Source organism: Tachyglossus aculeatus, chromosome 5, assembly GCF_015852505.1.
Source record: "Tachyglossus aculeatus isolate mTacAcu1 chromosome 5, mTacAcu1.pri, whole genome shotgun sequence".
Taxonomy (NCBI): Eukaryota; Metazoa; Chordata; class Mammalia; order Monotremata; family Tachyglossidae; genus Tachyglossus; species Tachyglossus aculeatus.
This window is the reverse complement of record NC_052070.1, coordinates 75,556,976-75,579,811: the sequence shown is the minus strand read 5'-3', so window position 1 is coordinate 75,579,811 and position 22,836 is coordinate 75,556,976. Positions and strand designations below refer to the sequence as shown.

The 22,836-nt window shown below is 41.3% G+C and overlaps 1 protein-coding gene and 1 non-coding gene across 2 annotated transcripts in view; one reads left to right on the top strand and one right to left on the bottom strand.

The window, feature by feature from the left end:
* NRG1 (neuregulin 1) overlaps positions 1–22,836 on the bottom strand; it is a 1,079,813-nt gene that overhangs the window by 943,417 nt on the left and 113,560 nt on the right.
* LOC119929356 lies at positions 10,813–10,950 on the top strand. Its single transcript, XR_005451483.1, has one exon. It is a non-coding gene; the product is annotated as a small nucleolar RNA SNORA7 (small nucleolar RNA).

The window sequence follows — 22,836 nt, the reverse complement described above, 5'->3', positions numbered from 1 at the left end:
AACCTCTCTGACACATTTCACAACCTTTTCTCCTTGAAAGAGAAAATGACACCTAGTTTACCTAAACCTCTGAAAAAAATGAGGAGAAAAATGAACTTGGAACTGGATTTCAGTCATGCGTTAATCAATCAATTAAATCAATCATATTTATCAAGCACTTATTCTGTGCAGATCATTGTACTAAGCACTTGGGAGAATACAAAATGACTGAGTTGGTAGACACATTCCCTGCCCACAACAAGCTTACTGTCTACAGGGAGTCCAGACTTAACTGGAAGAGGGTTGCGGGAGGGCAGAGGGAGAAAAGGGGTAATGGAACATGAATGCCAATTTTAAAAAATGTGGCCTTTGGAATAAGAGCCCCATTTCCCTGGGCTTAAAATTATTCCCTGGAAATGGCCTGACGTAGTTAATACACCTCCAAAATGATCTGATAAATTACTGAGAAACCATGTCACAGACTGGGAAAACCTGGCTCAATGATTCTGAGAAGCAAAGAGGGCCAGTGAAAGAACACAGGACAGGGAGTCAGAAGGCTAGGGTTACAACCTCAGCTCCGCCAACTGCCTGCTATGTGACCTTGGGTAAATCATTTCACTTCTCTGTGCTTAAGTTTCCTCATCTCTAAGTTGGGGAATACCTATTCTCCCTCCCCCTTAGATTCTGAGTTCCAAGTGGGACAGGGACCATGTCCCACATGTCCCATGTAGCCATGTCCCATGCCCCATTTGTATCCATCCAAGTGCTTAACACAGCACTTGGCACATATTATAAGCTCTTGATTACATTATCATTATTATCATTTTTTCAATTTTATTATTTATCAACTTAATTATATTGATTGTTAAGAATTATTATTGTTTGACACACTAAGGCTCTAAGGGTCTACAAACTTTTATCGTTACTAATTAATTGAAAGACAGTGTTGACTAGATAATCAATCCTACAATATCATTCACCAAACGTTCGTTGTGGGCAGGGAACTTGTCTACCAAATCCGCTATACTGTCCTCTCCCTTAGTTGCACTTGCATCTAGGTCATTGCTCTGCGCACAGTAACCACAAAGTAAATACAATTGATTATTCTGGGCAGAGCACTGAAGGAAGCACTTGGGGGAGTACAAAAGAGTAAGTATGCACTACCCCTGCCTTAAAGGTTGCAACAGGGACAAATGTTTTTACCATTGCAGCATCGTTATTCATAACGAAGCTTAAAAAACAGCAACATCCAAAGGATATGGTTAACCCATTAGTTGAATGGGTCAGGATTCTCTGAGAACCTCTGAAGTGTCCATACTGATTAACATGGTGGCAGGGTTGGCAGCAGAGCTGGGCTTTGATTTGCAATGAAGAGTTTGTGGGGCTCTCCTAAGCAGCTGCAAAACACATGAGGTAAAAGGCAAACCCGGGGGCCGGGATTTGAGCTGGTGGAAAGTTCCAGCACATTTTGGACTCTGCTGATGCTTCTGTCAGAGCTGTCAGAAAGACTGCTGAATTTGAATAAACTTGTAGAACATTTTCTGGACTGGCAAGAAAATCAGCAGGATTCCAAATCATTGCTTCTCTCTAATTGTGTTAGCCCCACATTAAATTGAAAACGCTTTATGGAGGGTATGTGTTGGTTTTGTTGTATTCTCCCAAGCACTTGGAACAGTGCTGTACATTCTGTGGCTCAGTAAATACCACTGATTGATAACGGATTTGCCTTTTCCCTGAACTCTTTGAAGCAAACAGCATTGGCAGATTTTATGTTATCCCTCTTCTGATTAAAAGTGGAAACTAATCGATATCCTTCTTAGATAGGATTGTATTGGTTTCAAAGGGAAGCTCTAGATCAGAGTCTTGCAAAGCCCAAATATCTGGAACCCAGCCAGGTCCATGGCTTGCTCCAAGAGTGTGAGCCTATGCCCTTCCAATACTAGCCAAATCTAGTCACCAATTTAATACCCGACAGTCAGTTTTAGCAGCATGGCATAGTGGAAAGAGCACAGTCCTGGGAGTCAGAGGAACTGGGTTCTAATTCCGGCTCCACAACATACATGCTGTGTAACTTCTCTGTAACTCAGTTCCCTCATCAGCAAAATGGAGATTCAATACCTGCTCTCCCACCTATTTGGACTCTGAGCCCCATGAGGGACCTGATGATCTTTATCTACGCCAGTGCTTAATACAGTGTTTGGTACATAGATAGCACTTAACAAATATTGTTATTATTATTACTATCATTATTATTTACATTGGCATCTCCCTTGCCAGGTGCCACCATGGCCCCAGAAGCCTCAGTATATATATAGTACAGTGCCTGGCAAATAAAGTGCTTAACAAATACCAAAATTATATATATATACGCATCTACATATATAATAATATTTTTACATCCTTTTTAAGCATAGTAAGTGATTTATTAAAGTGCTTTCTATGTGTCAAATGCTGTTCTAAGCACTGGGGTAGACACAAGTGAAGTGGGTTGGGCACAGTACCTGTCCCACATGGGGCTCACATTCTAAGTAGGAGAACAGGTATTTGATCCCTATTGTACAATTGAGGAAACTGAGGCACAGACAACTTTGGTGACTTGCCCAAGGTCTCATAGCAAGTATTTGGGAGAGCTGGAATTAGAATACAAGTCAGAAGACCACCCCCAGGCCTGTGCTTGTTCCACTAGGCCATGCTGCTTCTCTGTTCTTCCTCAGCCTCCCTCTACCTCATATGAAGCTCCCCTATACATAGGGCTCTGGAAAGAGAATGCAGGGGTTCAGAAGCAATTCTATAGTGCACAGGGATCCCCAGGGAGAAATGTGTTAGATCCAGGTGAATTTCCACAAATTTCCACAAAATATTGCATTAGGTTTTATGCTCGATGCATCACACACGATGTCACATACTGTGAGATATCCATAGGGCTATCAGTAGCCACTCAAGCCAACTTGATCTAATTTTCAGGAGGTACTTGTGCTAATAGTAGTGGTAATAATGTATATTAGCCCAAGGAACCCCAAATGGGGAAAGAAGAGAGTGTATTACTAGACAACAGCCTAAATTGGCCTGTCTTCCCTTGGCCCAGAATAAGAGTCATAGGCCCAGTTCCCTGCAGGTTTCAACACTGGATCCCTAATTGTTCTGCCATTGTAGTTTGTTTTAACACTAGGTTAACCCAAAATTAGGCAATGCAGTTGCGATAGGGGAGAAACCCCTTAAGCAACTCAATGATAATAATTATTATTGTGGTATTTGTTAAGCTATTACTATGTGCCAGGCAGTGAACTAAGCTCTGAGGTGGACACTGGCCCTATCCCACAAGGGGCTCACAGTTCCAATCCCCAACTTTACAGATGAAGTATCGGAGGCCCAGAGAAGGGAAGTGAATTGTTCAAGGTCACACAGCAGACAAGTGGTAGAGCTGGGATTAAAACAAATGACCTTCTGACTTCCAGGCGAATGCCCTATCCACTGTGCCATTCTGCTCCTTCAAGAGCCAAATCTAGTTGGCTCATATAATCCTACCAGTGAATAATTATCTATGTTTCATCGTTATCATTAAGGGAATCTGGTTTGATGCTTCTTGCCTGAGTTATTATGTTATCATATTTTTTAAATGTTTTATTTAACCATTTTCAGATATGAACAAAACTGCAATAATAAAGACATCTCTCTGTGGCACTTTTCTCTAGGTAGCTCTGAATTATTTAATGAGTGTTCTTCAGAGAGGGAGGTTGGGTACAAAAATAGAGTATAGCATATAATGCTCTGCGTGTTAGTTGACTTGAGCTAATAGAGCCCTCCCCAATCACCCTTAAAAAAACCAAGATCAACTAGAATAGACCTCAAAATAGGTACAGACAATTTCTTACTATTGCAGTGTCAACTAAGCTAAAGACAACACTGTGGAAGTATGACTGAAATGACGTCTAATTCAGATTACCAAGACAGAGCGTTGCCAAGACCAAATTGTGCAGTACAAGAGAAATACACCTTGGGGTGCTGAATGGCTTGAGTTGCTAATACCTGAAAGAGGTATCAAGAAGCAGCATTGCATAGGAGAAAGAGCATGGGCCTGGGATTCAGAGGCTCTGGGTTCTAAACCCGGCTATGCCACTTTTCTGCTGTAGCACTTTGGGCAAGTCACTTAACTTCCCTGTGCCTCAGTTTCCTCAACTATGATTCAGCACTTAGACTATAAACCCCATGTGGGACAGGGACTATGTCCAACTGAATTACCTGGTATCCATCCCTGTGTTTAGAACAGTGTTTGACACATGGTAAGTGCTTCCTGGGTGTATTCCAAATGCATCATAGGTAAATAGGAGCAGTGGGGCCTAGTGGAAAGAACATAGGCCTTGGAGTCAGAGGATCTGGGTTCTAATCCCACTGTAGCATTTGTCTGCTCTTTGATCTTGGACAAGTCTCAACTTCTTTGTGCCTCAGTTACTTCATCTGTAAAATAGGGATTAAAACTATGATCCCCATGTGGGATTAGCTTGTATCTACAGTGCCTGGTATATAGTAAGCACTTAACAAAGACCGTTAAAAGGAGCAAAGTTTGGACAAGATCCTACCCTCCTTTGCCAGGCCAACAATCTTGAACTGTTTTATTTTTACGTTGTAGAATTTCAATTGTCGACTTTTCCCAATGTGTATGACCGCCTTACTAACACCATTCCTACAGACATCTTCAAGATTGTGAGCCCACGGTGGACCAGAGATCCTGTTTGAATAAATGTCTATGAATTCTTCTTACAGTGCTTTGGACATCCTAAGGACTTGTCAAATGTTACTCATTGATCTGTCTCTCCCCACTCCAGTTTATACTTTACTCTGCTGCCCAGATCATTTTTCTACAAAAACATTCAGTCCATGTTTCTCAACTCCTGAAGAACCTCCAGTAATAGCTCATCCACCTCCACGTCAAACAGAAACTCCTTGCAATCAGCTTTAAGACACTCAACTTGTCCCCTACTATCTCAACTCACTGCTCTCCTATTATAACCCAGGCCACACACTTCACTCCTCTCTTGCCAACTTACTCTCTATACCATGGTCTCATCTTTATTGTCGCTGACTTCTTGCCAACGTACTGCCTTTGGCCTGCAAAGTCCTCCCTCTTCTTATCTGAAAGACAATCACTCTCCCCACCTTCAAAGTCTTACTAAAGGCACATTTCCTCCAAGTAGCCTTCTCTGACTAAGCCCTCACCTATTCTTTTCCCACTGCCTTCTGTTTCACCCTGATTTGCTCCCTTTATTGACCACCCTTCCCTCACCTCATAGAATTTATGTACATATCCATAATTTATTTATTTATATTACTGTCTGTCTCCTCCTCTAGATTAAGAGATAACTGCGGGCAGGGCATGTGTTTTCCAACTCTGTTGTATTGTACTCTCCCAAGTGTTTAGTACAGTGCTGTGCCCACAATCAGTCTTCAATAAATACGACTGATTGATTTATTGGTAGGAGTGGTGAGCAGAGTGCTCCAGGGAAAACAAAATTTCTTGTTACAGATTGGTCCTGCCACTGATATGTTGGAATTCAGTATTAGGAGACCCTCTCTTTCAGAGAATAAATTATCATGCTGCCCTCTAAATGACCCTTGGAGCTGTGGGACAAGAGACTTGAGAGCTAGGAACTTCCTCAGGGGCCCAGGATCTCTGGTACCCCATTCCCCTCCTAATCCAATCAAACCCTGGTTTGTTGACTAGTCTCAGTGCACTCTGTAGTGGAGATTTGAGCCAATTCAAGTAGAAAGAAAACAGTTTGTTGTAAGGAGAAAAGGGATGAGTCAATTTCTCTAAACCCAGCAATGGACTCAGGGCATCTGGAAATGCTTACTCACTGAGAAACCCTGAGAGACAAAGTAATACAAACCATGATTCTGAAGAAACATCAAGAGATCTAGGTTTATGTTTTTGCTTTTCAAATTGAGCTTTTACTCTCAAAAGACTGTATTAGGAAGGAGTGGAGGAAAAGAAAGGCAAGTTGTATAGTTGATGGAAAAAATTCCTGCAAAAACTGGGTATGGAACAACTGAAAAAGAAAATGCTGTTAGGAAGTATTGGAGAGTAATGAAAGTCATAGTTTCACAGACTATGAGGAGGTTAGAGAAAACGGCATCAACAAAAATGCATAATTAGAAAAAGGTCTCATTTTTCTATCTGACTACAGACTGGGTCAAAATTGGAGAAATAGCGACAAATAAAAATATAAAAATAAAAAAGAGAGTTTTTCCCTAAGTGCTATCTAGGGAGAAGGGCTAAAGGTCAGCAAGGTTGCTCACAATAGATTGGTCACTTAAATAAACTCAATAATCTCTTCAAGGCTCTACAGACAGGTTTTAACTTTCATGATGCAGCCAATAGCTGGGCTGCATTTCAAACCTCGGTTCTTACTCTACAATTCCCACCTGTTTTTCAAAGAAATTTCTACCAGGTTTTTAAGAAAAGAGATGGTACCATGAAGTCAGTCTGACTTTACATTGCCCAGAAGACTTTCATTTACCATGGGAGTCATAGACTTGCAAGCTGCAGACCTCTCTCTCTTGTACCCACCACAGGCCCTTTTCCTGAAGGGGCTTAATCTGGAAGGATCTTGGGAACTTTCTGTGATAGAGATGGGATCAGTCAAGAAGGTACCTTTCTGATCCAGCAGGAATTCCATTAACAGTGAATCAATCCCATCGGGTGTTTACATTCTTTTCCTTTTCAAAATCACACTCTATTGCCTGGTTTCTAAACCAACAATTTTGTTGAAAAGCTAAAATTGAACAGTGCTAATCCAGATTTCTATAACAATGGTTCAGTATTTTAACAAATCATCTAAATGCTAATATTCTACAATCAAGCATTGGCATTTCCAATCATCAAATGTTAAACCATCATCAAGTTACAAGTAGAGCAAACCAATCATTGAATCCTATGCCCAGAACTCAGCCAAATCTTAACCCCAGCTCAAACTTTAGCCTTAATGTACTGTTTCATCATCTGATTGTATCAATTTTCAACAATGTCAATCAAATGTACTTGTTGATTCTTGACCATTAGCTGCTTGATTTCTGACAATTTGTCATCAGGCACAGTACTCTGCCAGGGAACTCTGCCTTCATTCCACCCTGAATCTGTAGAACCTAAAATGTATTTTCCTCTGCCTCCCTTAAATTTTAAGAAATGAAGTGAGTACAAACGGTTCCTTAAGCTTTACTATACCAAAGTAAGAACACTCCAGGGCGAGTTGGGTATGGTCCGGTGTCACCTGCTATTTTATGACTTTCTATTTCAGATATGACTAGTAGGCTACTTTCCTGAATATTTCATCTGTAAACTTCTTGAGGGCAGGGACCATGTCTACAAAGAAGCAGCGTGGCTCAGTGGAAAGAGCATGGGCTTTGGAATCAGAGGTCATCAGTTCTAATCGAGCTCTACCAATTGTCAGCTGTGTGACTTTGGGCAAATCACTTAACTTCTCTGTGCCTCAGTTCCCTCAACTGTCAAATAAGGATTAATACTATGAGCCACCCATGGGACAACCTGATCCCCTTGTAACTTCCCCAGCACTTAGAGCAGTGCTTTGCACATAGTAAGCACTTAATACATGTCATCATTATTATTATTATTAGTAGTAGTATTAATAATGATATTAGTATAATATTATAATTATAATATATATTATTATGATAATATAATATTATTACTTGACTCCATTGTATTGCTCTCTCCCAGGCACTTAGTATATTACTTTGCATGCAGTAAGCCCTCAATATATACCATTGGACAGTTGATTGATTGATACCACATTATAGGGTAGCCCTCTTTTGTGCCTGATTATCTCAGTAAAGACTCCTGGTGAGCTGTGAGGAGGAGTCAAAGAGTAGCAGGCCCTCACCTCTCCTGGCATCCACATACGCCCCTTTCCTAGCCAGTTAGACTCTTTAGATCTGCCAGCAGCCTGCATGTCACCCATCTCTCAACCCAGCTGGATGACTCTTCAACATGTGAGTATGTCCAAATTGCCTCTTGCTTTCTTCTCGGGTTCATTTCTGTCCCTTGATTGTTCAACCCATGTATCTAACTTCTCTACCCTGACTTGGATTTGAAACTCTTCTTCATTCCAATCCATCTGAAATTTCCAGTGCTGTGCCACACACTCCCTCTTTCAGGTCATTAATAAAGATGCACAATAAGACCTCACCTAACACAGTCCCCTGTGGTATCCTGCTAAAAAACTTCTTGCTATTCACAACACTGCCATTCATCACTGCCCCTTGTTTACTGTCTTTCATCCTGGCAAGGATTCTTGCATGTGTTATCCTTATGCAGACCAATTATTTATATCAGCAAGAAAATTTGTACCTCATTTGCTTTAACTGTCATTGTGTAACTCTGCTGTTTAATCTTGAATCCAATTTCTGCGTACCGTGTTCTGAATTTAAAAGCAGAGACAGTTGTTGCAGGTTATTCAGAAATTCTAATGAATGTAATTTTCTCTAGTGAATACTGTCTTCTCAGCAACATAGTCATAGAAGAAATATCTAATAGTGAAAAGTATAACAGAATTTAGTCCATATAAATGTTAAATCTGGCAAGGCTCCAGATAATCTGCTTAAATCAGGCTCACAGTTTAAAAAGGCCCTGCAGTTTATCAGAGATGAAGATGAAATTTGTACTTCCCAAGCGCTTAGTACAGTGCTCTGCACATAGTAAGCGCTCAGTAAATACGATTGATGATGATGAAAGCGTGATGAGAATCAGGATTTCCAGTGTCAGAAAGCAGGTAATGTTTGCTGGTGGTGATTTCACAAAATATGGGGCCTTTTTAAGGACCTCAAAAAAGTCTTTGCAAATTGGTTCCATGTTAACTGTGTGACTGAGCAAGTCACTTAACTTCTCTGAGCCTCAGTTACTTCATCTGTAAAGCAGGGATTAAGACTGTGAGCCCCCCGTGGGACAACCTGATCACCTTGTAACTTCCCCAGCGCTTAGAACATGCTTTGCATGTAGTAAGCACTTAATAAATGCCATTATTATTATTATTATGTCATTACTGCTTACCAGCAACCAAACCCAGGTACAGCATGATAAACTCATTGGAAGCAGTAAAATCACTGCTACTGCAAACCCCTAGGTAGAGAAAAGACTAGTGCCATTTTCTGCAGTACTATAAAGAGGGCTCCATCATTGCCAGATAACTGCTTATGTACAGGGATGATGATGATAATAATAATGATAATGATAATGATAATAATAATAATAATAATAATAATAATAATAATAATAATGGTATTTGGAAGCCTATGAAGACTGCACTACTTTGTGCCACAGCTCCGCCTAGTGTATTTTCAAGTGCATGTCCTGCTGTTAGTAGGATATTACCTACCCTCATACCTCCAACCTGCGTAAGTGCTTAGTAGAGTGCTCTGCACACAGTAATTGCTCAACAAGTACGATTGAATGAATGAATAAACTTCTGTAAGCAAAAAATAGTCTAAACTGGTCTTTCAGTTGCTGATGATGCAGCAACATCCTTTGGTGGTCCCTTGATGCTTGCCAATCTCTATTTATGATACAATGTTCATATCCTTGGGCATGTCATTAGAACTAGTTTCCTGTTTTATTTTCATGGGGGTAATGCAGAATAGATTCTTTTTTCCCTGTTTCTCTTTCTGGCCACAATCCAACAAGAGGTTGAAGAAACTCAATCAGCTCTTCCACTCCTAATTTAACTCACTGATCTCCTACTATAACCAAGCCCTCACACTTGGCTTGTCTAATGGCAACCTACTCAGTGTATTCCAAGCTCATCTATCTCACTGCCAACCCCTTGCTCACATCTTTCATAAGCCGAGTGACTTAGTGGAAAGAGCACAGGCTTGGGAGTCAGAGGATGTGGGTTCTAATTCCGGCTCCACCACTTATCAGCTGTGTGACTTTGGGCAAGTTACTTCTCTGTGCCTCAGTTACTTCATCTGTAAAATGGGGATGAAGACTGTGAGCCCCACATGGGACAACCTGATTACCGTGTATCTACCCTAGTGCTTAGAACAGTGCTTGGCACATGGTAAGTGCTTAACAAATACCATCATCATTATTATTATCTTTCCTCTAGACTGGAACTCTCTACCCCTTCATAACCAACAGACCACCACTCTCTCCACCTTCAAAACCCTCCTAAAATCACTTCTCCTCCAAGATTCCTTCCCTAGCTAAATCCTCATTTCCCCTACTAGCTCTCCCTTCTGAGTTGCCTAAGCTCTTGGCTCTGTACCTTTTAAGCACTTGACATTTATACCCTGCCCTTTTCCCTATCCATATTTATTGCAATTCCTGTCTCCCCCTTTAGACTATAATTTCCTTATGGTTAGGGATTGTGTCTACCTACTGTATTGTTCTGTATTCTCCCAAGAGCTAAGTATAGTGCTCTGTACACAGTGACTCCTCAATAAATGTTACTGAATGATTGATTAATATTCTCCATCTGCAGCATCACCTTAAACTTGAGAACGTATTAATGCACATGGATGCGCTATAAGGACAAATAACTCTCTCTTAAATGTGGCAGGTCAGCTGGTCTGTCTTCTGTAGAATTCCCCCAACAGTTCACTGCTAGACCACATCATTGGAGGCTGTGCTTTTCTTATATCTTTAAAAAACTTGTTCGGTTCTTCTGCTCAATAACAATAATAATTGTGGTATTTGTTCAGTGTTATTTGCCAAATACATACATATCTAAGTGCTGGAGTAGATACATGATAACAGGTTGGACATGGTCCTTGTGGGAAAGTGACAACCAACTCTGTTATATTGTACTCTTCTAGGCACTTGGTGCCCTCTCAGGATCACACCTGTAGAGTTTCCAGTTCTCTACCAGTCTTGGCTACAGGAGGCAGAGTCAAACAGAGGCCTACCCATTCCATTCCTAGATTGGGCAGTGGCTAGCAAGTGGAAGGCAATCTGCTACAAGTCAAAACTCACACATGCTGGGCAGCAGTGACATGGGAAAGAGTAGAGTCAAGGAACAGGACTCAAGTTGACTGTGTGGAAGGTGGCAATAGTAAACCACTTCCGTATTTTTACCAAGAAAACTCTATGCATACACTACCAGAACAACTGCAGATGGAGAGTGGGGCATTCTGGGAGAGATGTGTCTGTGGTACAGTACTTAGTACAGTGTTCTGCAAACAGTTCTCTGCAAAGAGTAAGCGTTCAATAAATACAATTGATTTATTGTCTCACATTAGATTCTTATGTCATTTTTATTTACCATACAACAGCTGTTTAGAATCACCCATTCTTCTCATGTGTCCCAACCAGAATATGTGTTGTGGTAAGGATTGCCTTGTAGCTGAGGAACTATGTTATAGGATCTTAGTATTGTTAGTCTTATCTTGACAAGTTCAATATGGCTCATAGGTAATACCGGTGAAACTTTCTGAGATATAGGTCTCACAGCCATTCCAAAGGTTAAACACCACTAGATCTTCACAGACCTTTAATTTGGTAGCTTCTCATGAAAATAGAGGGCCTGGTTCATTCAGACAAGTTGAGCTGCAATAGTCCTAGATGAACAAAAATAGTGATGAACAAAAATAACCTGTCCTTCTGATTTCAAACCCACTCTTGTGAAAATTACAGTGGTGGTGGTGCTGGTATTTACTAAGTCCTTATTAGGTGCAATGCACTGTGCTAAGCATTAAGAGAAGCAGCATGGCTCAGTGGAAAGTGCATGGGCTTGGTAGCCAGAGGTCATGGGTTCGAATCCCTACTCTGACACTTGTCATCTGTGTGACTTTGGGCAAGTCACTTCACTTCTCTGTTCCTCAGTTACCTCATCTGTAAAATGGGGATTAAGACTGTGAGCCCCACATGGGACAACCTGATCACCTTGTATCCCCCCCAGCACTTAGAACAGTACTTTGTATATAGTAAGCGCTTAACAAATGCCATCATCATCATCATCATTAGGATGGATACAGGGTATTCAGGTAGGACATAGACCCTGTCCCAGTCTGAGACAGTGCCTGGTACATAGTAAGCCCTTTAAAAATACCACAATTATTATTATGCCCTTTTTACAGATGAGGAAAATAATAATAATAATAGTATTTGTTAAGTGCTTACAATGTGCCAAGCACTGTTCTAAGTGCTGGGGTAGATACACGGTAATCAGGTTGTCCCATGTGGGACTCACTGTCTTAATCCCCATTTTACAGATGAGGTAACTGAGACACAGAGAAGTTAAGTGACTTGCCCAAAGTCACATAGCTGATAAGTGGCAGAGTCAGAATTAGAACCCATGACTTCTGACTCCCAAGCCTGTGCTCTTTCCACTAAGCCACACTGCTTGGACTAGAAAGGGTAAATGACTTATTCAAGGTCATTCGTAGACAAGTTCCAGAGCTGGGATTAGAACCCAGGTCTCCTGACTCCCAGGCATGTGTTCTTTCCACCCTGTAGAAATAATCTGTACATTCTCAGAACTATCCCTAGCTGCACCTCACATCATAACCCTCCCTTCTGCATTGCCTATCTGTTTGGGTCTGTTCCCTTAAGCACTTTCAGAGTCACCGCTCCCACAGCATTTATGTACATATCCATCTGTAATTGATTTTTAATATCTGTCTCCCCCTCTGCTCTTGCGGGAAGAGATCACGTCTACCAACTCTACTGTGGGCAGGGAATGTGTCTACCAACTCTGTTTTATTGTAGTCTCCCAAGCTTAGTACAGTGTTCTGCACACAGTCAACACTCGATAAATACCATTGATGATTGATGATATTGTACTCTCCCAAGTGCTTAGGACTCTTCACTCTTCACACAATTAGTGATCAATAAGTGTCATTAATTGATTGATTGACTGAAATCACTGTGCACAGGAATGACTCTCCTTGTCTCCTCTTCTCCTCCTCCCAATCCCCCAACTCTGCCCTACCTCCTTCACCTCTCCACAGCACTTGTATATATTTGTACAGATTACTCTATTTATTTTACTTGTACATATTTACTATTCAATTTATTTTGTTAATAGTTATAATTCTATTTATTCTGACGATTCCGACACCTGTCTACATGTTTTGTTTTGTTGTCTGTCTCCTCCCCCTTCTAGACTGTGAGCCCATTGTTGGGTAGGGAGTAACTCTAAATGTTGCCGACTTGTACTTCCCAAGTGCCTAGTACAGTGCTCTGCACACAGTAAGTGCTCAATAAATACGACTGAATGAGTGAATGAATGAAAATCACACATGTAAACCAAAAAGACAAAAAACAACCTGGATGAGATCTCAAAATTTCATCTAGTTCTAAAATGTACCTTTGAGGTATGAACTTATGCTAACTCAGGGATATCTGAAGGCTCCTTACCTTCAGGTATTCTAATTAAAAATTACATCCCTTAATCTCCCACATGTCTATGTGTGCTTAAACTAATGCCTTTTCTACCTGTTAAAATTTTTATATGAGCTAGATTGTAAGCTATCTGAGGAAAGGGACTTCCCTATTTAATCTTCATTCTGTTTCTTCCATAATGATCAGTCTAACAAAGGAAATTAATTGAACAAGTAAATTCTGTAGCTTCCAGATAAGCTATATTTCATAACATTGAATATTATTTGCATGTATTTACAGTGAAGAGCAAAGGATAGTCTGAGACAATGTGAAATAAGAGTGGGTGGCTGGGAAATCACTGCAGTGGAATGAACAGCCTTCTGGGCTGCAGTCAGTCGGGAGAAGAGTTGCAGCTCTCCTTGAGCAAAGCCCTTGCAAAGTTGGGATGTCATGTGGTGAGTTTGAAAATAGAGAAGGATCTGGTATGGCCCAAACTCATTAACTCAGCAAGGAACTAATCTAAAGGGTACACAGTGCAGCAGGTGTGTTGGTCAGACATCAGTCATTTCAGCTACACTTGCATACCTGGACAGGATCTTAGTATCAGTAGGAACATCTTTAAAAACTAAGGACAGTTCTTGAGCCTGACTCTACTGTGAGTGACTCATCTATGGGACAGACAATCAGTCAATCAATAATATTCATTGAGTGCTTATTGAACACAGTACTAAGCACTTGGGAGAGTACAGCCACACACCCTTGGGAGCTTTGAAGGATAAAGCACGCACTCACTGTTCCCCCCTTTATTCAATACAATACAATAATGGAGTTAGTAGGCATGTCCCCTGACCACCAGAAGCTTGCAGCCTAGGAGGGGAGGCAAATATTAATAGATTTGAATATACATTACTGATATGTACTTAGGTTCTGTGGGGCTGAGGGTGAGGTTAATAAAGGGTACATATCCAAGTGCAAGGGTAACACAGAAGGGAGAGGGAAGAGAGGAAAAAAGAGCTTAGTCGGGGAAACCCTCTTGGAGGAGATTATAATAATAATGATGGTATTTGTTAAGTGCTTACTATGTGCCAAGGACCATTCTAAGCACTGGGGTAGATACAAGGTAATCAGATTGTCCCACATGGGCTCACAGTCTTAATCCCCATTTTACAGATGAGGTAACTGAGGTACAGAGAAGTTAAGTAGCTTGCCCAAGGTCACACAGCTGACAAGAGGTGAAGGCCAGATTAGAACACACATCCTCTGTCTTCCAAGCCCATGCTCTTTTCACTAAGCCACACTGTTTCCCCAAGGATATTACAAAAGAGCTATAAGACCAGGCCCTGCCATAAAGGAGTCTAGGCTCCATTCTTTGAAGTAATTCCATCTCTAAAGTACTATCATTTCTGTAAAGAATGCAATAGAAAAGAATCTGAAATGCTTAGTTCAACGTGTGGATCCTAGTGGCTTCAATAGATATTTGTCTCCTCCCTGACATTAGATTTTGCAAGATATACGCACTTTGCAACTCTAACCTCCCTTTCCTCCATCTTTGCCACCCTGGGGTAGATATTGCACATGTAAATCCATCTGGAGTTCCACAGCAGGAAGTATTTAGTAAAATAAAGATACGTGTAAATTTATGCTTTACCCTCGACCAATCAACGTCATCATCAATCAGGTTCAATTTGTCTCTACCTAAGAATCTAAAGAGGGTTTATTCTATTTATTATATACAGGTGTCTGCAAAGAAGCAGCTGCCTATGGATGATGACAGGATAACCAGTGTGGAAGGGAAATATTCACTATACTTCATCCAGACCAAACCTTTTAAGGTGCTCAGGATGAAATCAATGTTTAGAAGGTCAGCCTTTGGGGTTTCAGAGGTAAACAGTTTTACTCTACATATCCACTTCCTACACTCTAAAAACATACCCTAAAACCCACATAAAGAGAGATAAAGCTGAAAATCTCAGTTCAGGAGGATGAGAATTTCATGGAAAAGATAGCAATGATTGGTTTGAATTCTAATTGTTACCACTCACCAGAATACATTCAGGGGTTCTAGTGGTCTTACCAGCAGAGTACTCTGAAGATGAAATTGAAAATTAGAAAAGCAGTGAGGCCTAGTGGCTAGAGCATGGGCCTGGGAGTCAGAAGGACCAAGCTTCTAACCCCGCTCTACCAATTGTCTGTTGTGTGACCTTGAGCAAGTCACTTCAATTCTCTATGTCTCTGTCCCCTCATCTGCAAAATGGGGACTAAAACAGTGAGCCCCATGTGGGACAGGAGTTGTGTCTAACCTCATTTACTTGTATCCACCCCAGCACTTAGAACAGTGCCTGGCACATAGTAAGTGCTTAACAAATACCACAATTATTATTATTATTCTTATTTTTACAGGCTGAAGCAGAGAAGAAATTTCAAAGTAGATGTAACCCGTGTGGTCTCACCCAAGTCAGTGGCAACAGCCAATTGAATGATTCTTTTTTGAAAGCTTCTGGTTGCCAGGTCAAAATGTTACCCTTTAAGTTACTTCCATACCCATACAGACAGATACATAAATAAAAAAATAATAGCAAGGATTTCAGAGTGTTGTTTGAATTAATATTCCAAACAGATACACTGTAATGTTTAATCATCCTTGGTAAACTCCTGTGTACTTCCTACAAGCTCGTGACTCATTCTATTCTTAAACAAAATTATTGATCTCAGGATTAAGTAGGCAGCTGATGCAAGGGCAACAGTGAACAGATCATAAGGATTTTGATTATTTAAAGCAAATCTGGCCCAATCTTCGTTATGTGATAGAGAAAAATAACATCAAGATAAAGTGGAAATAATCAGCATCTGTAGGAATCACCCATCTGTGCCTCCATCAATTTAATGGTCATCAAATGACTGGGGTGAAGGGAGGATTAGTGAATTCATGATTTTACAGTGCAAGAAACTCCTCAGGTGCTCTAATTATCAATGCCAACTTGTACTTCCCAAGTGCTTAGTACAGTGCTCTGCACACAGTAAGCACTCAGTAAATACAATTGAATGCATGAATGAATAGGGCTATAATAATAATAATAATGATGGCATTTGTTAAATGCTTACTATGTGCAAAGCACTGTACTAAGCACTGAACTATCATGAAGTGAAGTGGGGCTCTGAGGAATAGCTTGGCCTGGTGGAACGAGCTTGTACCAGCAAGTCAGTGGACTTGGTTCCTAATCCTGGTTCCACCGCTTGCTTACCATGTGGTCTTGGCCAAGTCACTTAACCTCTCCATGCCTCAGCTTCCTCATCTGTAAAGTGTAGATTTGATACCTGTTCTCCCTCCTACTTAGACTGTGAACCCTATGTATAACATATACAGACCAACTTGTAACTACTCTAGCTCTAAGAACAATGCTAGCACAGTATGTGCTTAACAAACATTATAGTTATAATAATGTGAGTAGCAATTCAAGATTACAAATTAAGTTCTTGCCCACTTCCCTTTGCAAATGAGAACATTTTAAAGAATGCAAACTCTACCTCAGCTACCACAGTATAATCTACTACCAGTATTTGGAGAGGACAATAAACATTTTTCCTCTGCTAAAATCCAGGTAAGCTATGACAGTCTCCAGTCACTGTTGACTTCATATGGGTGCAATTTTTGGCCCATGGCAGGTCCCTACTTAGCCAGCATGCTAAGCCATCTGGGAGCAGGATCTGGGGGAATGGCTAAAATTCTTGGCTGCACTTTTAAACATTCTAGCAATAGGCCTTTCTGAAGGTGCTTGAATAAGGGGTGCAGACCCTTGGTTTTCCAAATAACTAATACGCTCAAGATACCTTGGATTAGATCCTCTCAGGGAACTCTTTGTAGATATGAAGGGAAGGTAGCTTGACCTTTAGAAAGTTCAGTGAGGGCTCTACCAAACCTCCCAGCTCGACCCAGAGATTCTGGTGTTGAAGCAGGCTCAGGACAGATTTAGGCCTATTTCAAAGGCAAAATTGGGAGGGGGGCAGTGCTACCTAGGTTTCACTCCACTCCAGCTCTCTAAGGACATGTATCTGTGCCAGCTTGAGTGAATTCTTCTCAACACATAATACCAAAGCTCAACATAAAATATAAAAGAGAAAACAAGCAAACATTCTTCTAGGACCAATACAAAAGCTCAACATAAAATACAAAAGAGAAAACAAACCAACATTCTCCTAAGACCAATATGTTTTTCTTCCCTAGTAAACTGAATGTAAAAACAGACTTACTAAATGAAGGCTGAGAAAAATGAGAACAGGAAGACACAGAAAAAAAATAAAAAGTAAAGCAGTCCAGAAGAACCAGAAGGCAGAAAAGCAGAATGGGGGAAATAAGAAGAAAAAGGAGGGAGAGACAGAAAAAGAGAGACAGAGACAGAGAGCCTGCTAGAGGCGGAGACACACAGCAAAAATGCCAGATATTAAAAATGAGACAGGAAAAACCATGTACGGTTGGCAAAATGAAGAAGACTTAGATTATTTTCTCTTCTATTAAACCTTTAGGGAAAGGTAATGTGGAAAAGATAGAAAAAAGGGTAATGAGAGAGAGAAGGATAGTCCAAGAACAGACTGAGGAAGAAGTCCTCTGGGCTTCCATTTCCTTTTCTGTGAGGGTCTTGAGTTGAAATATATTTTGAAGAAATTACATTTCCTTCCGTAATTCAGAAATTTCTCAGTTAAGGCTCTCTAGGTTCTCCTTAAGTCTTTCATTCCTTACACTGCAGTTTATTCATGCTAAGTGTGCTGTAGATAAATCAATCTATTATATTTATTGAGCACTTATCATATGCAGAGCAGTGTAGTAAGCACTTTGGAAAGTACAATATAACAGGCCTTTCCCTGCCACAATGAACTCACTGTTCTTCAAGGCCAAGTACTGTAGTTGGGGGCTCTTAAATTCCCGAGCAATTGCAGTTGGATAGCCTGAAACCTTGATGTCTACTAGAATTACAAGAGATTATTCCTTTGGCCCTGCAATCTCAGGGCAATATTATTTAGGCTCAATTATGATATCCATTTTAAAGGTAGAGAAACTGGAATTAATTTAAACATAGAATTAAATGTCCCATATAGGGGCCTCAAGAAGGGGTTGGTTGTAGGAATGCCATACCCTGAGGTCTGGCAACCTGGGGCAGCTGCTAATTCTCTTTCAAAAGCTCTCATACATGTCTGACACTCAAGGCTCAACCTCAACTTCTAGTGGATGTTTACTTCTTGTAGCCATTTAATATTGCATGTCAACTCCTTCTAATGTCTTCCTCTTTTTTCCTTGTTGTTCCAATGCAATTTAAAAAATACAATGACACCCTTTTCTCCCCCGACCCCTCCTGCCCTATACTGGCTGGCAAAATTGCCCTTCAGACCGCGGCTCTGGATGAAATGCTGAGCCACACACTTGACGGGTTGCCCTGAATCCATGGGTAAGAATGGATTTTATACAAATCATGGTCTCTGAGATATTTTTGCTGCAGATTAGAATCCCAGGACCATACTGCAATCGCAGTTACACTACATAGTGCTTCAGTTTCCAAACATTTGTTACTATTGAAAACCTTTATTTCCAGCAGTTTGAGAGAAATGAACATTAGTCATAGGGCGTAAGGACAACAAACCTTTCTGCAAATGTTTCCAGCCAGAGTTTCTATGGGAAAGGATTGCCCGATGTAAATGTTAGCTGAATGCCTTGCTTGGCACAGACACTTCTGAAGTGAAGATAAAATTGAGCAAGCACCCAGTTTGGTGGACGATGGGAGGAAATCTAGGGCAAAAGGAAGAACCAAGGTTGATGTAAGCCACATTTCTACAGTGTTTTAACATCTTTAGTCAGCACATTTGGTTCTGGACTTCTCCTAAGGAAGGTCATTGCGCTCTATCCTTGTGGAATCCACGGCTTCCACTATTATCTCTATGCTGATGACACCCAGATCTACATCTCTGCCCCTGCTCTCTCCCCCTCCCTCCAGGCTCTCATCTCCTTCTGCCTTCAGGACATCTCCATCTGGATGTCTGCCCACCACTTAAAGCTTAACATGTCGAAGACTGAACTCCTTGTCTTCCCTCCCAAACCTTGCCCTCTCCCTGACTTTCCCATCTCTGTTGACGGCACTACCATCCTTCCCGTCTCACAAGCCCGCAACCTTGGTGTCATCCTTGACTCCGCTCTCTCATTCACCCCTCACATCCAAGCCGTCACCAAAACCTGCTGGTCTCAGCTCCACAACATTGCCAAGATCCGCCCTTTCCTCTCCATCCATACTGCTACCCTGCTCGTTCAAGCTCTCATCCTATCCCGTCTGGACTACTGCATCAGCCATCTCTCTGATCTCCCATCCTCGTGTCTCTCTCCACTTCAATCCATACTTCATGCTGCTGCCCAGATTATCATTGTCCAGAAATGCTCTGGGCATATTACTCCCCTCCTCAATAATCTCCAGTGGCTACCAATCAATCTGCGCATCAGGCAGAAACTCCTCACCCTGGGCTTCAAGGCTGTCCATCACCTCGCCCCCTCCTAACTCACCTCCCTTCTCTCCTTCTACAGCCCAGCCCGCACCCTCCACTCCTCCGCCGCTAATCTCCTCACCGTACCTCGTTCTCGCCTGTCCCGCCATCGACCCCCGGCCCACGTCATCCCCCGGGCCTGGAATGCCCTCCCTCTGCCCATCCGCCAAGCTAGCTCTCTTCCTCCCTTCAAGGCCCTGCTGAGAGCTCACCTCCTCCAGGAGAACTTCCCAGACTGAGCCCTTTCCTTCCTCTCCCCCTCGTCCCCCTCTCCATCCCCCCATTTTACCTCCTTCCCTTCCCCACAGCACCTGTATATATTTATATATGTTTGTACATATTTATTACTCTATTTATTTATTTATTTTACTTGTACATATCTATTCTATTTATTTTATTTTGTTAGTATGTTTGGGTTTTTTTCTCTGTCTCCCCCTTTTAGACTGTGAGCCCAATGTTGGGTAGGGACTGTCTCTATATGTTGCCAATTTGTACTTCCCAAGCGCTTAGTACAGTGCTCTGCACATAGTAAGCGCTCAATAAATATGATTGATTGATTGATTGATTGGAAGGACCTGCCCCCAGCCAAGTGATTGGTGGCAGCTTTTTAACCACAGCCTTTAGGTTATACCTGTATTTTCAGACAAGGAACTTCTGCTTTCCTGTTGCTTCATGTCAACCCCATAGAAGGGAACATGCCCATTTTTTCCTGAGAAATTGCAATCCCAATAAAAATCAGCCCAGCTTGAAAATTACTGCTATTCATTTATATAACCTCTGGCCCCAGGATAATCTAATCCATTCTAATCTCTACACTGTTTCTGCAGTGATGACACAGAAATCACTCTTCTCGCAAAAGGCCTCAGTTAAATTAATGTACCATGTCAGCTATATCTTAAAATATTTCCTCTACTGCAACAGGAATGAAGGGAGAATAACTCTGTCTGCAGTGAATGAATCTCTCAAGGGTTCTCAGAGATACGCAGTGAAAACTAAACCCACAAGTCAAACAAAACTAAATAGACATGTGAAGACGAGGAATAGACATGTAATGCATTTTGATTGCTGTTCAGTTAAGTGGAAAGTCAGTGAATATTTCTAAGGAATCATCCATTTGGCCCCTCCCTGCATTCTCTCCTCCTAATTTCACAATTAGCTGTCATGATATAGGAAAGGAGCGTGTTTCTGTCCAGATTCTCAACTTTAAGCAAAACCAACACCATACTGCAATCATAGTGGGACATGATAGAAAGTGAAACAACACAAAGCATATCACCTTGAAACAGTGTGGTCTGTCAAGCAGGACTCTGAGTCTGATGAACAACGTAGCTGCCCTGGATTAAGATTTGTTCTCACAAATGTATGTTTAAAGTGCTTCAAAGGGAAAACTAATTTCAACTGTTTAGCATTATGGAAACTGTATAATCCTTCAAAAATTAAGAGCTGACATCCCATTTTAAAAATCTTCTCCAATTTATAGTCAAATTTTATTATTTGGCATACTAAATGTTCATCATCACAGTGCTTCTGCAGGACTACAAAGTATACTTTTATCTGCCCACGCCAGATGATAAGATTAATTTTTTTTTAAATGGCTGCCTCCTATTTTCTTAATGGCACATGTTAAGTCCTTACTATGTGCCAAGCACAGTACTAGATGCTGAGGTAGATACAAGTTAATCAGGTTGGACAAAGCCCCTGTACCACATGAGCCTCACCATCTATGTTGGAGGGAGTAGAATTTAATCTCCTTTCTATAGATGAGGAAACTGAGGTGCAGAGAAGTTAAATGACTTGCCTAAGGTCATTCATTCAATTGTATTTATTGAGTGCTTACTGTGTGCAGAGCACCGTACTAAGTGCTTGGGAAGTACAAGTCGGCAACATATAGAGATGATCCCTACCCAACAACGGGCTCACAGTCTAAAAGCAACGGGCAATACAGTAGAGAAGTGGCAGAGGTGGGATTAGAGCCCAGGCCCTCGGACTCCCAGACTTATACTCTTTTCCCCCTCTCTAGGCTGTAAGCTCATTATGGGTGGGGAACATGTCTCCTAATTTTGTTGTATTTCAATAATAATAATAGTAATAATTGTGGTATTTGTTAAGCACTTACTATGTGCCAGGCACTGTACTTCTTCTTGACTGTGAGTACCATGTGAGAAAGAGACTCTGTCTGACCCTGATTAACTTGTATCTGCCATAGCATTTACTATAGTACTTGGCACAAAGCAAGCACTTACTAAATACCTTAACTATTAAACTCAATCTCACTCTGACTGTTACAACCCCATTATGGTGTCACAGTGTTAGAATTTAAAGTGAGAGGTCTGGCACCTGCCCTTCATTCACACACCTGCTCCCCGCACCACTGAATCATTTGGAACAATCTGGGAGGAAGCTGATTTTTTTACGATATTTGTTTAGAGCTTACTATATGCCAGACACTGTTTTAAGTGCTGGGGTAGGTATAATAATGATAATAATAATAATGATAATAATAATAATAATGTTGGTATTTGTTAAGCACTTACTACGCGTCAAGCACTCTTCTAAGTGCTGGGGGAGATACAAGGTCATCAGGTTGTCCCACGAGGGGTCCCCATTTTCCAGATGAGGTAACTGAGGCACAGAGAAGTTAAGTGACTTGCCCAAAGTCACACAGCTGATAAGTAGTGGAGCCGGGATTAGAACTCACAACCTCTGACTCCCAAGGCTGTGCTCTTTCCACTAAGCCATGTTGCTTCTTGATTACAAGATAATCAGGTTGGACACAGTCCATAATAGTAATAATTATTGTGGTATTTGTTAAGTGCTTACTATGTGCCAGACACTGTACTAAGAGCTGGAGTGGATATAAGCGAATCGGGTTGGACACACTCCCTGTCCCACATGGGGATCACAGTGTCAATCCCCATTTTACAGATGAAGCAACTGAGTTACAAAGAAGTGAAGTGATTTGTCCAAGGTCACACAGCAGATAAGTGGTAGAGTAGGATTTGAATTCA